The sequence below is a fragment of the Lissotriton vulgaris genome, chromosome 2_1 (assembly GCF_964263255.1).
Source record: "Lissotriton vulgaris chromosome 2_1, aLisVul1.2, whole genome shotgun sequence".
NCBI lineage: Eukaryota > Metazoa > Chordata > Amphibia > Caudata > Salamandridae > Lissotriton > Lissotriton vulgaris.
The window spans coordinates 1,437,365,566-1,437,381,972 of record NC_141687.1 but is presented as its reverse complement, the minus strand read 5'-3'; positions in this window follow the sequence as shown (position 1 = coordinate 1,437,381,972).

Genomic DNA, 16,407 nt, shown 5'->3' with positions numbered 1-16,407 from the left:
TAAACTTGGAAATCACGTGATTTTCCAAGGCATTTGTACGGAAACATGCACCAGTAGTTTTACTATTTTTTTTCCATTGGGTCCCATAAAAAGGAAAATAAATTATGAAATTTCCTTAAATTATTCATTTCTGTTAATACATTTTCATTTAAGCGTACTTGTAACTCACTAGTGAGAAGTACATAAGGGGGTCACAATAATACAATAATAAAACATGGCAACAAGCTGTTTTCTTTTTTATGTATTTTCATTTTATGTACTCATAAGAGTGTAAATTGCACTACAAGCTCCAAGCGGGTGCTGCAGAAACAAACAGTTCTCATCAGAACACGGTTTACAGTCTGCTCCCGGCAATGCCGTTGCTACGTCTGAGGCGAGGATTAGCAAGGTCAGTGCCACAGGTCGCAAGATGCAAGCCTAGGATTGTAGCTGTGACCCCTGGCGATCCCTTGCTGACCGTCTACATAAAGGACCTTTGATAACATGATGAGTAGCCATGTTTGAACTTTCTAAATCTAACAAAAAGCCCAATTTTGCCCAATTGTATTAAATTTCGTTTCAGCGGTAACCTCCGGCCAATCAATTGTTCTCTTCCTGATAAGTTAATTATTCAGACTGTGCTTAAACGTTTCTTAAATACTGCAGCAATTATACTCGAGAAAAGACATTCTGTCGTTTTTTCTGAGTAGGTGTAAAGGTATCCTCATTCAGCCTTAAACTTATAATCACCAGGGAGTCTTTGAAATCCTTTCTCTTCCTTAAAGGGCTTTTGATGGTAGCGTTGTCTCTTCATTTTGCATTACTGTTCGGCCAAACATCAGAAACCTTTTTGTTCTATAGTTTATTAGGTGCAATTAAATCCAACTTCCTGATAATAGCATTTATTGGACTCCTTGGTGGTAAACTCAAAGATTAACACCAATTTATTTTCTGTATTTCTTATTTTACTTGGAGTTGCACCCATGAGTGGTGAGCCATTGTTTATTTGAAAGACATTTATTTCTCATGAACTTATATGCCTCAATAAAGGGCTTAAGAAGGAAATCTCTAACTTCATTATCACATTTTCTTCAAGTGTTATTGGTTATCTTGGATGAAATAGCTGTCTTTTAGGTCTGGCTTGGAAGAGCAGCTGTAACGACCTTATGTGACCAACAGAAGAGCTTTAAGAAGAACTGCTGAGATCCGGGCTTTGGCTATGCAAACAGGTTGATCTTCCCCTTTTGATCAGGAAAAAAGTAATGTGCTTCCGGTGAAAATGATAGGCCTGAGGTGGTTATAGTGGCAAGTCGACAATAAACTCTGCAGGCCTCGTTGGTTCATGGGTAAAAGTTACATCAGATGCCACACAGGTCTGATCTGTTACAAAGAAACATTATGACAAAGGCTGTAGGCCTGAATTGTTTGCTGTGAAAAGAATGTTTTAAAGACAATGGGCATGTGCAGGCTGATTGCTCTTCACTGTGTTAAAGGCTTTAAACAAATATATTTAAACATAGATTCCCAACGGTTACTGTGGTAGGTATTGATTTTGGTTACCCCTCTTACAAACCCATATGGCCTGGATACCCGTCACCCCCTCCCAACACAATCCCCAAGAATGGGAAGACGGATACGGTTCTTGAGCTTTTGGAAGGCGGGAGGGAGTTACCCTCCCGGCCGTATTTATTAAAATATGAAACAAAATTAAAACATTAAATAACAGTTTCATATCATGTACAATTTCCTTTATACATTATGATGTTTATTAGCTAACCTTAACATATCTCTAATACAAAGGTTCTCCTAGCCGATTCTAAAACATCCTGTAAATGCATTTCTCAAGATTCAAATTGTACATCCTAACATTACGGGCCAACGGCAAGGTCGTAACCGGTGTCAGATCCCTAATACCAGACTCCCCCCCTTACTTGTGAGGGGCAGGCGCACAGAGGACTGTACCTCTGTGCCAACTTCCAATTTCCCTTGTCTTAACGGGGGCCCATACTTACTCGACGCCATCTTGGTGGTCGTCCGAGGACTCGTGTGAGGTGTCTAGAAGGTAGCGTAGACCCCCCTCCCACCCCACACTGCTTACCACATCCGCCGTCGCGGATGTCCTGGCCCCGGGAAATTCCAAGGAGGGGACCCGTAGCCCCTCCTCCCCGGGGAGGGGTCTTGACCGCCTTCCCTTTCGGCGGTCCCGTCCTTAGAAGGGTACCGCCTCCCCGTGTGAGGGGCCAATGGCCGCCTCCCCCGGGCGCTCCCATCCATAATGGGTGGCGCCCCACCTCTAGGGATCTTCCAATTACTGCTCACCGATCATGACCTTACCGACCGACCAAAATAAATACGACATTGTTTTAATCCACTACGAACAACATATACAGTTACACTGGCTTTTCAAAGATAAACCTTATCTACATCAAAACATCAAACTTTATTAGACACAACCTGAAAAAGAGACATCACACTTTATTAGAAACAACCTGAAAAAAGAGCTCATATCATCACAAGCGACTATATTGTAAACCAAACGCTGTCATCAGGGGCTGGTGGGTGGGTCAAAATTGGCTCTTGTTCCGTCAAGGGCTCACGTGCAACGAGGAGGTGCAGCTTCCAAGCACGGGAACAAGAGGATGCTTCCTTGGATTGCTGCTCCATTTATTCTTCTCCGGGAGGGCGTGGACCCTCCTCCGACCGCCTACAGGGCGTGGCCAACGGTGTAGGTGTCTAGGACAGCCCCTCTTGGGCGGGAAAAGGCGCGCCCCGGCTACGCCGCTTCGGGCATACCAGCCGTGACACACCTCCCGCCCAAAATGGCTTCCCGGGGGGATCGGGGCACCCGACCATACGTTCGGGGGGACCGAGTGGTCGCCCCTTTCCATATGGCCTGGATACCCGTCACCCCCTCCCAACACAATCCCCAAGAATGGGAAGACGGATACGGTTCTTGAGCTTTTGGAAGGCGGGAGGGAGTTACCCTCCCGGCCGTATTTATTAAAATATGAAACAAAATTAAAACATTAAATAACAGTTTCATATCATGTACAATTTCCTTTATACATTATGATGTTTATTGGCTAACCTTAACATATCTCTAATACAAAGGTTCTCCTAGCCGATTCTAAAACATCCTGTAAATGCATTTCTCAAGATTCAAATTGTACATCCTAACATTACGGGCCAACGGCAAGGTCGTAACCGGTGTCAGATCCCTAATACCAGACTCCCCCCCTTACTTGTGAGGGGCGGGCGCACAGAGGACTGTACCTCTGTGCCAACTTCCAATTTCCCTTGTCTTAACGGGGGCCCATACTTACTCGACGCCATCTTGGTGGTCGTCCGAGGACTCGTGTGAGGTGTCTAGAAGGTAGCGTAGACCCCCCTCCCACCCCACACTGCTTACCACATCCGCCGTCGCGGATGTCCTGGCCCCGGGAAATTCCAAGGAGGGGACCCGTAGCCCCTCCTCCCCAGGGAGGGGTCTTGACCGCCTTCCCTTTCGGCGGTCCCGTCCTTAGAAGGGTACCGCCTCCCCGTGTGAGGGGCCAATGGCCGCCTCCCCCCGGGCGCTCCCATCCATAATGGGTGGCGCCCCACCTCTAGGGATCTTCCGATTACTGCTCACCGATCATGACCTTACCGCCACAGGCCGGATAGTTGACCGGCTATCCGGCCCCCCATAAAAGCTCCTATTAAAGGTCATGGGTACTCAAACTCTTTAACCAAGCTAAGAAGTCTCCTATGAGTAAGACATTCCCCTCCCGGGACAAATGGACCCCATCCGCCAAATACAGATGGTCCCCCCTGATACACCCATATGGAATACACTGCAATTTACCTGTACGGAACAACCTACTTAACTTGTTATTAACCTTTTTCACTGACTGATTCAAAGCCGACACAGAGAGGGCCCCCCGCCACACCTTCCGAGGAATCATGTGCGACGATGCGATCGTGCACCCCGAAACCCTTCTTGCCAACCAACTTACTGTGGACAAAATTAACTCGAGTAGCACTCGTCGACCAACGGTCACCAAATCATTGCCCCCAAGATGCACTATGATTACAGCTGGCGGTGACCTCGTCCGCCCTAACAGTCCCTCAATGAAACTTTGAAACTGGTCAATACAGAGCCCGCCCCTTCCGTGGAAGGTCACCCTGTACCCGTATTCCCCAGCCACGTGAATCATGTCACCTGCTTCAAATACGTCTGTGGCGCGCCTCACGTATGAGTGACCAACGACCCACACCACTCTTTCCTCAGCCGGTGAACTTTGACCGCTGGTCCCCAGGTGTCGGGTCAACTGCACAGATCGCCCCGCAAAGCCTGCTCGCGAAACTGTAAACCAAACCGAAAACAAGAAGCGTGAGTGCAAGACAGTAACTTCATAACATGTGCAAACGCACATACCTCTTATAACAGTTCGAGGACCAACGTCCCAACCGTTTCACTTTTTCAACACTCAGACCCCTGGCTGTAGCCTCTGTAGCAGCCCCTATCCGGAAGGAATTGGTCCCAAAATCGCCCGGGTTCAAGCCCGCCGCTGCGATTGCCATTGTTAGCACCCACTGGAACTGAAACCTAGTCAGTGGGGTGGCGTCGGTGTGCCTCAGCAAGCTTCCCCCCCATGATGCCGCCCTCTGCGTTAAATACTCCTCAACGCATGCAACCGGGCACATGGGAGATCCCGGAATCCGCTGGACTACCACACTGTCCCCGATCGCTCACTGATCGGTCTTGGACCTGGCAATTGAGACTACCATTGTCTCCCCCTTAATTTGAACGTGCTCTCGACACAGACCTCCCCCGTATCCTGCTTGTTCCTCGCTACCAGTTCGCTTACCCGCATAGCCCAATGAAATGCTAATGCAAAAGCGGCCCGGAATAGCACCGTCTCTGATTGAGATGAACATGTCGCAGGGAGTACGGACATTAACAGGGACAACCTTTCTAAACCTATCGGGTGCCTCTCATCCACTCTGCGACCCTCAATGCGTTGCCACCCACGCAGCGCCTTTTGTACCAGAAAGGACGATGTGGGGTCCTGGATGCCATGCGCCTGCGCCATAAAGGCAAAGGCGGCCCGGTGCCTATTGGCCGTAGCCACTGATTTGCCTGCCTGATGTAAGGATACCAGAAATTTCAGGACATACTCCTCTTGCCCCCAATGCTCCCACCTAGCTGAACCCAAAAAGGACCAATAAGAACGGAACGCCCCTTCATATGCCTTCCTTGTCCTGGGTGCTAGACTTTCTCCCACGAGGTTTTGTAATCCGGGGCACCGAGAGACCAGAGAGCTTCGGGAAATGGTGCCGCTACCGAGTCCGCTGAGGGCAGAAAACCCCGGAAGGCCTGCATATGGGAACGAGAGAGCGCATCAGCTGCCTGGTTTAACACCCCTGGCACGTGTCTTGCCCTAAAGTGGACGTTTAGTCTCATACACAGCAGGACAATTTCCTTCAGTAATCTCAAAATCCATTTGCAGCGTGCTGCTTGACTATTGATACACTCAACCACGGTCATATTATCAGACCAGAACACCACAGAGCGATCACGAAACCCCTCTGGCCAGGTTTCCAAGGCCACCAGAATGGGGAACAGCTCCAGAAACCCAATATTACCAGTGAGTCCAATATTGTGCCACCACTCAGGCCAGGTCCGTGCCGACCATTGATTGCGGAATATGGCGCCAAAACCTACACTCCCCGCGGAGTCGGTCCATAACCCCAGTTCTTCCGAGGACACAGGTGGCTCGGTCCATACCACACAACCGTTGAAATCCGCCAGAAATGCCAGCCATATGCGCATATCCTGGCGATCCTCTGTTGACAGTCTTGTGCGGTGGTGCCCTTCCCTGAGGCCCACCATGGCTTGTGGGATAGAACGGGAAAAGGGGCAGGCCATCGGTATGACTCTCAGGGCAAAGTTAAGCTGGCCCACAGCCTGCTGTAACTGATGGAGAGTTACTTTCCTTTCGCCGAGACATGTTTGTAGCGCGGCCCTGAATTTCACCACCTTCTCTTTGGGCAAGCGGAAGCACCCCTCTACAGAATCGAGCTCTATTCCCAGAAACTCGAGTGTAGTAGATGGCCCTACCGTCTTACCGGGTGCCAGCGGCACGCCAAACTCCTCCAACAGATTACAGAATTCCTCCAAGGCCTGTGCACATTCCGTGTCCCCGGCTGCCCCCAGAAACAGAAAATCATCAAGATAATGCATAACATGTGTAAAGCCCGTGGCTCTTGTGAACGCCCACTGCAAAAAACTACTAAATTTCTCAAAATAAGCACAAGAGATGGAGCAACCCATTGGCATAGATTTATCCATGTAATAGCGTCCCTGAAACATAAAACCTAGGAGACGCTGATCGTCTGGGTGTACCGGGAGCAACCGGAACGCCGACTCGATATCTGATTTAGCCATCAGCGCTCCGGGCCCTAGGCGATTCAAAATGGCGACGGCCTCATCAAATGATGTGTACCGCACCGAACACACTCCTGGGTCAATCGCATCGTTTACCGAAAGGCCCCTGGGAGCTGACAAATTATGTATTAACCTGAACTTCCCTGGGTCCTTTTTGGGGACCACTCCCAGAGGTGAACAAACAAAATTGCCAACTGGCGGTATGCCATATGGTCCAGCAACCCGACCTCGGGCCACTTCTTTCTCAATCTTTGCCTGTACCACCGCCGTATTCTGTTGAACCGATAGTTGGTTCTTACATTGTGCTTCCCCCTGAAAATCCCCCGCCGGGATGCGGAAACCATACGAAAAACCGTCTCGCAACACCCCGGCGGAGATATGATCAGGGTATACGTTCAGCCAAGGGATCAGTGCCATGATATCAACCGGGGTAGGTAAAGGCGCCCCTCGGTCTAGTTCAGACCTGTTTGGCGCCTCCTCTACCTCCCGTATCACCAGTCTTGGCTCTACACGTTCTCTCGGGGTGCGAGGACTGTCCGCACCCTGCACACTCATGCCTGAACCTGCAAGACCCCTGTGGCCTAGAACACTTGCCTCTGTTAAAGCTCCAGCAGACCCCTTTCTTACCCGAGTTGCCATTATTCCTTGTGTTCTGATCACTGCTTGTACCCGCCCGAAAGGGAGCCCCCAAAGAATGGCGGGAAGGCTCAACCCCGTTTCCACCTAAAGATGGCGACTTCGCAGCGCTTGACTTCTCAATTTTTTGCCAGGAAATGGAGTCGAAACAATCCCATGTCAGGGATGAGTCGTGCTCCTTGGACTTACGAAATATGCTATCATAACAACACCATTGATTGCCCCCATATGATTCATAAAATTCCATGATACGTGTCTGATAGACGGCTAATTCCACCAATAATTCGGGCCTACGTTCCCCCATAATTGCAGTGAACATTCCAAACGCTCTGGCCCAATTGGCGATCGTTTCGTCTACTCTGAAACCCGCCATCTTTGCGCGCCATACACTGGGATGCAAAAACTCTTTCTGGTTTTTTACATGTTCAATCTCATAGTGATCGGTCAACAAGGAAAACATGTTCACATACTTATCAGCCCAAATCCTTTCTTTCACATCAATCGGAATATGTTGAACTACTTTTTTCCTCCTTGAGGGTACAGATCCCTCCCCCGCCATCGGCATTGGTTGTTTACCTGAACAGGTAGCTGTGACCGTTGTCGCTGCCGAACCAACGCCCAATACTGGTTGTTCCGCGGGAGCCTGCGGGGAAACAAGAGGACACGGTGCCTTCGCAGCATCTCTCGATTGCCGCAACTGCTTCATTATCAACCTGGCTTCTTCAGCCGTGGCCCCCTTGTTCTTTCTGCCCAACCATGCCGCCAACTGAGCAGCCAATTCAGGAGGCATATCCTCCTCGTTCACAGGAGTGACCACCACAGGGATCGGTTGCCCCGCATTCGGGACCGGAACTGGGGCCTCGATCGGGGTGACCGGGTTCGCTGGAGGTGATTCGGGAACCGGGGCCTCCCCACCCGATGCACCCTTCTTGGCCCTTCTACCTCTCCCGCTAGGGACTACTCCCGGCAATGCTGGCTCCACAACTCTCTTTGGTCCACCCGCACCATTCATTGCCGCCATCTGCTTCTTCATGTCCGCCATGTCCTTGACCAGCATACGAAGCATCTGGTCGGTCCCAACCCTCTTTCCGACCTTCTTGCCAGGCATCGTCCCGGATAATCCTCAAGGTCCTAGGTCAGGAAGCTTCGAACTCGCTGAAAGAAGAAACAGAAAATTAAATTCTCAAAATTGGCTCTTGTTCCGTCAAGGGCTCACGTGCAACGAGGAGGTGCAGCTTCCAAGCACGGGAACAAGAGGATGCTTCCTTGGATTGCTGCTCCATTTATTCTTCTCCGGGAGGGTGTGGACCCTCCTCCGACCGCCTACAGGGCGTGGCCAACGGTGTAGGTGTCTAGGACAGCCCCTCTTGGGCGGGAAAAGGCGCGCCCCGGCTACGCCGCTTCGGGCATACCAGCCGTGACACGCCTCCCGCCCAAAATGGCTTCCCGGGGGGATCGGGGCACCCGACCATACGTTCGGGGGGACCGAGTGGTCGCCCCTTTCCAGTTTTGCTTGTAATGTCATTAGTTTTTAGGCCTTGTTTGACAGTGCAGCTGAATATGTGAGGTTATATGATCACCTGAAAAAGACCTCTAAGAAGTTGTCCTAAACGAGGGACTCTGGCCGCCCCAACACGTTGATCTTATTCTCTGCAAACACTGAATCGAAAATTAGTTGTGTTAGTGTTCCTAAGAAGTGGTTCAATTGTTCAAAACTGGGCTGGACAGTGTTAACTTAGACCCCTGGTTCATAAATATTAGGAAGGGGCTTTGAATTGTCTAGGCCTGTGACCAATACTGTAGGAAGGGGTATCACATTGTAAGCATTTTGAAAAATATAATAGGAAGGAGTTTCGTGCTGGGCTAATTGATTACCACCATTACAAAATGACTTTACTTTTAAATATATATACATTTTTTTAGGTGCAGTCACTGTTGGACCTTGCCCTCCGCAGGGTCCCCCCCCCCCCAAACCTTTTGCCCTTTTCCCTCCATTTTTGCTGAATTTGTTTTCATTGGCCTTAGAACTCTCTGAACTTTAACACTGCTAACTAGTGCAAAAGTGCTTGTGCTCTCTCCTTTAAATATGGTATGATTGGTTTACACATGAGTGTCACATTTCATCTATGTATAAGTCCCTTGCTGAGTGGTACGCCATATACTCAGGGCCTGTAAATTAAATGCTACTAGTGGGACCGCAGCACATAGTGTGTCACCCACTGAAGTTGCCCCTTCAAACTTGTCCCAGGCCTGCCATTGTAGCCTGAATGCAGTTTTAAACTGCCAATTCGACTTGGCAATATAACTCCTTTGCCAAGCACTACACTCCCCTTTTATTACAAAAAGTCACCCCTAAGGTAGGTCCTAGGTAGGTGATAGGGCAGGGTGCATTGTAATTAAATGTTTTGCCTGCACTTTCAAGTTTTACATGTACAGGTAGGGAAAACTCTTAAATTCGTTTTTCATACTGTGAGGTCTACCTCTCCCATCGGATAGCATTGGGTTGCCTTACTACATTTAATAACTGCTCATTTTTGATTGCTAGCAGGCAGAAAATTCATTTTTGGTGTCTGCAAAATTGAAATTTAAAATCCTTCTTAATGGTAATGTTGAATGTTAAGGAACAAATTTGAAAATGCCACTTATAGAAAGTTAGTCTTTCCCTGCCCTTTCAAGTTTCAAGTTTTTATTATTATGTTTTGGCTCTCATTGAGGGCCACATAAAAGACATACCACCAATACAAGTAATAATACATCAAACACTATATTTCATCTATATACAATATTTCTAGTACATATGTCGATCAAGTCCAAAGAAAAAATCATTCATTAAAGTAAGCACAAAGAGAAGCTGGCACAATAAATAAATAACATCAATAAATATCTAAAAAACTTTTGAAGAATTTAAAAATGAAGAAGCAGAACACTTCATTTGGAGGGCAGTATAAAGATTGCATAAAAATATTTAGAGTAGATATACCTAAGCGGAGACAGATAGGTTTTAGCCATTTAAGGCGCAAAGTACGAAGTGCTGGGCAGATCAACAGAACGTGCATACGGTCCTGTATACTAGTATTACAAAAATTGCACATATTAGATGAACCGTGCCATTTAGAAAGAAGTACATTTAGTGGCAATAGATCGTACCGAAGAAGGAACCAGAATCTTCTGATGCCATGGGGTAAGTTCCATAAAACATAATTTACTGCTTTTTTGACAACATATGAGTTAAGGAGAAGATCACAACCCCCTTTTCCTTGTAATATGTTTTTATCGGTTAGAAAGCATAGTTCCCATGATGCCTGTTTTAGCAGGATTTTTAGTTGTACTAGAGAGTACTGGAACAAAGTACCTTCCTCCAACCTCAGAATAGTCACCGCTTTTCTGAAGTTCTTTACAAGTAGTGAGAACTCTTTAAAGTTGCCTAATAATTCACTCTTCAGCAGTGCCCTCATTGTCCCCGGTTCCGCTCTGGCTAGAGAGGCCACCCATCGTACCAGGGCACAGAGCCCCTGTACCCAGCTACCCCTTAGCCCAAACTCAAGTCTGCATGCTGCTAAAGAGCAGTTAGTATTTAGGGATGCGAGGGATCTCAGAAGTTTCCCTTCGATTTTATTGCAGAAATCCCATAGTTTTATATCTATGAGTTCAATGCCGTAAATGAGGGTAGCGGGAATCTTAGCCTTATATACTTCAAGCAGAGAGGCAAAGTGTCTTTTGCCAGTTGCTGAGTAGAGTGTTTTAAGGCCATTGCCATGTGCTATAGCCTTTCGTGCACAGTATTCGATGTGCGGCCTCTCGCTCATGTTAGCCGCAATGATTTTCCCCAAAAAGGTGTAGGTTTTAACGACCTCCAATTTTTGACCACCGATTTGCCAGCCGAAGTTTTCCGAGCGGCACTTCCTTCTCCCCCCTATACACATAATTTTGCTTTTGGTGATGTTAATTTTCATAGAGTGGGAGACTGCAAAAGCATTAAGGGCTTGCAACCTATTTGCCAAACCTTTCGGTGTCAAGTCAAGGAGGAGAATGTCATCAGCGTACATCAAGCAAGAAACAGAAGCCCCCCCTATCACTGGAGCAATGCCCTCACAGGCCGCTACCACGGTAGGCAAATCCTGCGTGTATAGGGAGAACAAAAGGGGCGCTAGAAGACAGCCTTGCTTTAGACCATTAAGGGAAGAGATACGGTCCGAAAGACCTCTTTCCCCCCCCTGCAGCACCCTACACCATGTTTCCGTATGTAATGAGCGGACAAGCGCCAGCAAGTACGGGGGTACTCCAAGAGAGAATAATTTTCTCCACAGCGTTCCACGATCTACTCTGTCGAACGCTGTGGAGAAATCAATGAAGGCTGCATAAACAAATCCCCGTCTTACTTTCGTATACTTGTCAGCTATTACGTGCAGGGCGGTTAAATTATCTAACGTGCCATGTTCCTTACGGAATCCCGTTTGTTCGCGTGGTAAGATATTGTTCTCGTCGACCCAGTCGGAGAGTAGCCTTAAGAGACATTTTGCAAAAATCTTACCGACTGAGTCGAGGAGCGCAATCAGGCGGTAGTTACTGGGGACTTCCCTTGCACCCTTCTTGAAGATGGGTATCAGAATACTACCCCTCCAAGATGCTGGAACCCTTTTGGTCTCAAAACAGGATTTGAATAGAGGGTAGAGAATTTTACTCCAAAGTAAAGGCTCCTGCTTGAGAACAGTCATGGGGAGTTCATCCGGTCCCATTGCACCGGACGAACGCATATTTTTTATGGCCGATACTATTGTTTCTTCTGTGGGATAGATAATTTCACCATCAGAGGTTACATCAGGGAAGTTAGTGTCCTCTATAATACCATTCCCCCCATAGAGCTCCCAGATGTAGGAAGACCAGACATCTTCAGCAATAGGGATAGAGCAAGGGATTACTCTATTGCCACATTCCTTCCCAATTATTGACCAGAATTCACGGATCTTGCCATGCACTACAGCTTCCCTTAGGTTAATCCATACTAGATCTTCCTTCTCCTTTTTTATTGTCGCCTTCAATCTAACTCTCTTTCTTTTTAACCTAGATACTTCTTTTTCCCGTTCCCCGTTTCTGTTTAGAAACTGGGCGCGTACTAGTTTATTTATCTCTTTATTTAATGTTCTCAGAGCACTGGGCATATATATCCGCTTTAAAGGACAGCTAGCTTTTTTAATATCTAGAATAATGTCCCGCATAAATTTTTCAAAACTGGATATTTCTAAACCATGCCAAGCATTCAGGTCTGCCATGGTTTTACACAAACTAATATGCACCCTAGCAATTGCAGATGGATTCCAGTAGCATCTACCAGAGGAAGTATGAAAGTCCGTAACTTCACCATTAAGAGACCATGATGCCGTACTAGGTGGTTTTAAAGAAATAGCCAGGATAAGTATATTATGATCACTCAGCATCGTAGGAACTAATATAAGATCCAGGATGCGCGGGAATATATCATAATCAGATATCGCATAATCGATTATAGAGGGCTTACCATGGGAATTATGCGTAAATTTTGCAGGTACATCGGAGGGGAATCTCCCATTTAGAATAAGCCCCTCGACTATCGATAATTCCTCAAGGAGAAGTTTCCCTCTTTTGCTAGTTGTGATTTTATCTGGGAAAACAGATTGTGGTATAAAAAACGCCTCTTCTTTTGCTCTATTTCTGAAAAGATTCATACTAGAGTTAGATATTTTGCAATTTAGGTCGCCTACTAATATGACTTGTGGGGCGGGAGTTCTGTTTTTAATGAGGCCAATATATTGAAATACCTGCTTCAGCACACGGTTAAAACACTCTCCAGGAGGAATATAAGCATTTATAATAACAACAGACGTCTTCATGGGAAGTGTGGGAAGGTTTGCTATAGATATAGCCTGGAAGAGGTTACTAGGGTCGATGTACTGAGCAAATTTCCAATTCACTTTGTTGGATAACAGGCAAGCGATTCCTCCTTTAGCATGGCCTTTCTTGGAAGCAACAGCCGGGACTTCCAACACAAAATAGTCATTTCTGACATCAAGTTTACTAGTGCACCAGGTTTCTTGGATACAAATTACGTTTGCACCCAACGTAAATAAAAACTCCAGTTTCTCTGGGCTATTGTGTATCCCGGCTGCGTTCCATGAAATAATTTTCAATTGGTTATTAAAGATGCTGAAATAATTTAGGATTGTCTGTGGATTTAGCTGCTAGAGCACTATGCAACCAGTTCCATCGATTAGAATCCTCTAACAAAGAGGAATTCTTGGTCAGTGGGAGTGGTTTTATCTGGGAGACGAAACGTTTCCCTTTTGCTACCCAGACCTTTAAGTCTTTAAAGGATGAACCGATCCCAGTTTGTTTATCATCTTTTTGGGGCATCCTATAAGACACATCTTTATAACCAAAGTTCATTATAGGAAGGACATCAATGCCTGTACATTGGAAGCACTCTGCCTGTTGCAAGACCAAATTTACAATTATTTTTGAGTAAAATTTCACCCTAATACTCGACACAGTTTTCCCCCCCAACAGAGAGACTAGCTCAATATCACTTGATTGGATGAGCTGTAACTTATCTATTTCACCAAAACGTTTTAGTAACCATGATCTGTTTAAAAGTAAATCATTATCAAATAGCGGCAAAAAGTCCAACACATTAGTGTCCACATAAGATAAAACTTCTTTTTGTTCATGGGGAGCAATTGGCGGCTCCTGTCCCCCCACTATAATAGTGAAAGGAGAAGCCAGTGGGTTAAGACCCCCGGCTTTCAGTTGATTAACATTCCCTGGATTCAAATCAGGGGGAGATTTTAAACCCACCCCAGCTTCTTGTATTGGGACCTCCCCAATCATAGGTAAAGAAATTACAGGGATCTCAGGAGTATGGGAACTAAGACTCATTTCCAAGGCCACCTCTGCATTTGATGTAATAATTTCAATGGCACTACTTTCCCCATCACTCAGATGTAGAGAGTCTTGAAAAATGATTCGCCTCTGTCTTTTCTTCCTATGCTTTCGCACCGGTTTCCTTTTATTTCCTTTGTATTTTTTATGTTTTCCATTTTTTTCCCTTCCTTCTGGGTTAACCTCGATAGTTGATTTTTTATTTTCTGCACAGAAGATAGGAAACAGATCTTGTGGTACCTGGCAGTCAAGTTTGGGCATACTTCCATCTTCCAACTCTAGATCCACCTTCATAGTGCACTTAGTTGCAGTAGTTTCGGTAGTTACAGGCAGACCTTTAACACTATTATCAGGATCTACCAAAGGTATTGGAGCTGGGACCTTCGAGTTTTCTGTACACACCTCAGTTTCCCCCTTTTTCAAGATAATGACTTGCGGGAGGAGTGGGGTGATCTTCTTCTCCGGTGCTTTTTGGACTAGGTGTTCCAAGATTTGTGTAACGGACTCCAAAATGCAGTCCGAGCTACCAACAAATTTCCCCAGGAGAAACAGAATAGAGGCTAACAGGTGTTCCAAGGCAATAAGGGATTCCGATACTGGTTTATCTACTGCCCCAACTGTAGGGCAACTGCCAGAAAGATTAAGAATTGGACTCCTAGAAGTACTCAATAAGTCAGACATTTCATGTTTGCCAACAGAGGGGGTACTACTGTAGAGATGGAGCCCAGATGGAGTCGCCCTTCCCGGGAGTTTATTAATTTTTGGAACGTCCGGGCTGTCAGGTTTCACATAGCGGCCACAAAGTTCAAGGTCAATAGAAAGTGGTAATGAAACCTGCCCATCCATACTGTTCAAAGAGGGCTCCAAGAGAGGGACGGGGTCATTAACTAAATCGCCTTTAGGCAAAGTTGCTGGAGGATCAATAGCCCCGCCCTCCTCAAAATGTACAATACTAGGAGAGTCAGTGGGTATCGTCTGTACTGGTTCAAAAGTTATAGGCAGAGCGTTGCTATGTACAACATTAGTATAAGCCTCTTGGTTTGTTTGGGCAATGTTATCATTTCCACCGGTCATTAGGAGTTTATCCCCCGGTTTTTCCCATAGTTCAAATAACTGACATTGACCCTTTAGCAGCGGGTTACTCACTGATTTATTTCTCAGGGGATTAGATTTTGTTTTGGCACAGGTTCTTCCACCCACCATTCTGCCAGAACGGAGCTTTTTAGTCATCTTTTTAGATCAAAGCTTCCCACACCTACGACGTATGTAGGAATGAATATTCCAAAATATGAGAGTGAAAAATAAAACTTGACTACACACAGATATGAATTAAAAATTACAATAGTACGGCCAGCGTTCTTGTACAAACGTAGGAATTCACTTCTCTTGGACCAACAACAAGATAGAATTGGAGTACAGATGAAACTTTAAAATAACGGGGCCCAGCCCAGCCTACCTCGGCCACTGAGGGCCACAGAGGGCCCGCCCTTTGCCCGGGCTTAGCCCGGCGTCCCGCTCGCGTCCCGCGAGACGGGGCTGACTCTGTATTTGAGCACCTCCTGGCGCGCGTTTGGCGCGATTAGCGCCGCTAGGGCAGCTGGGTAATGTAGTTTTTGCAGGTCCTCTACCACACTCCTCACGGCTGCAGGACCCGAAGATAGAGCAGGGGTCGGCGGCGGGAGGCGGGAGGACGAAGGCACCAAAGTTAGCTGCAGCCGGTTGCTTCAAGGGTAGCCCAGGGACCACACAGCGTCCGTCTCGGTAAGCAGAGAGTCGCCCCCTCGACCGGGCTGACTCTGTATTTGAGCGCCTCCTGGCGCGCGTTTGGCGCGATTAGCGCCGCTAGGGCAGCTGGGTAATGTAGTTTTTGCAGGTCCTCTACCACACTCCTCACGGCTGCAGGACCCGAAGATAGAGCAGGGGTCGGCGGCGGGAGGCGGGAGGACGAAGGCACCAAAGTTAGCTGCAGCCGGTTGCTTCAAGGGTAGCCCAGGGACCACACAGCGTCCGTCTCGGTAAGCAGAGAGTCGCCCCCTCGACCGGGCTGACTCTGTATTTGAGCGCCTCCTGGCGCGCGTTTGGCGCGATTAGCGCCGCTAGGGCAGCTGGGTAATGTAGTTTTTGCAGGTCCTCTACCACACTCCTCACGGCTGCAGGACCCGAAGATAGAGCAGGGGTCGGCGGCGGGAGGCGGGAGGACGAAGGCACCAAAGTTAGCTGCAGCCGGTTGCTTCAAGGTTAGCCCAGGGACCACACAGCGTCCGTCTCGGTAAGCAGAGAGTCGCCCCCTCGACCGGGCTGACTCTGTATTTGAGCGCCTCCTGGCGCGCGTTTGGCGCGATTAGCGCCGCTAGGGCAGCTGGGTAATGTAGTTTTTGCAGGTCCTCTACCACACTCCTCACGGCTGCAGGACCCGAAGATAGAGCAGGGGTCGGCGGCGGGAGGCGGGA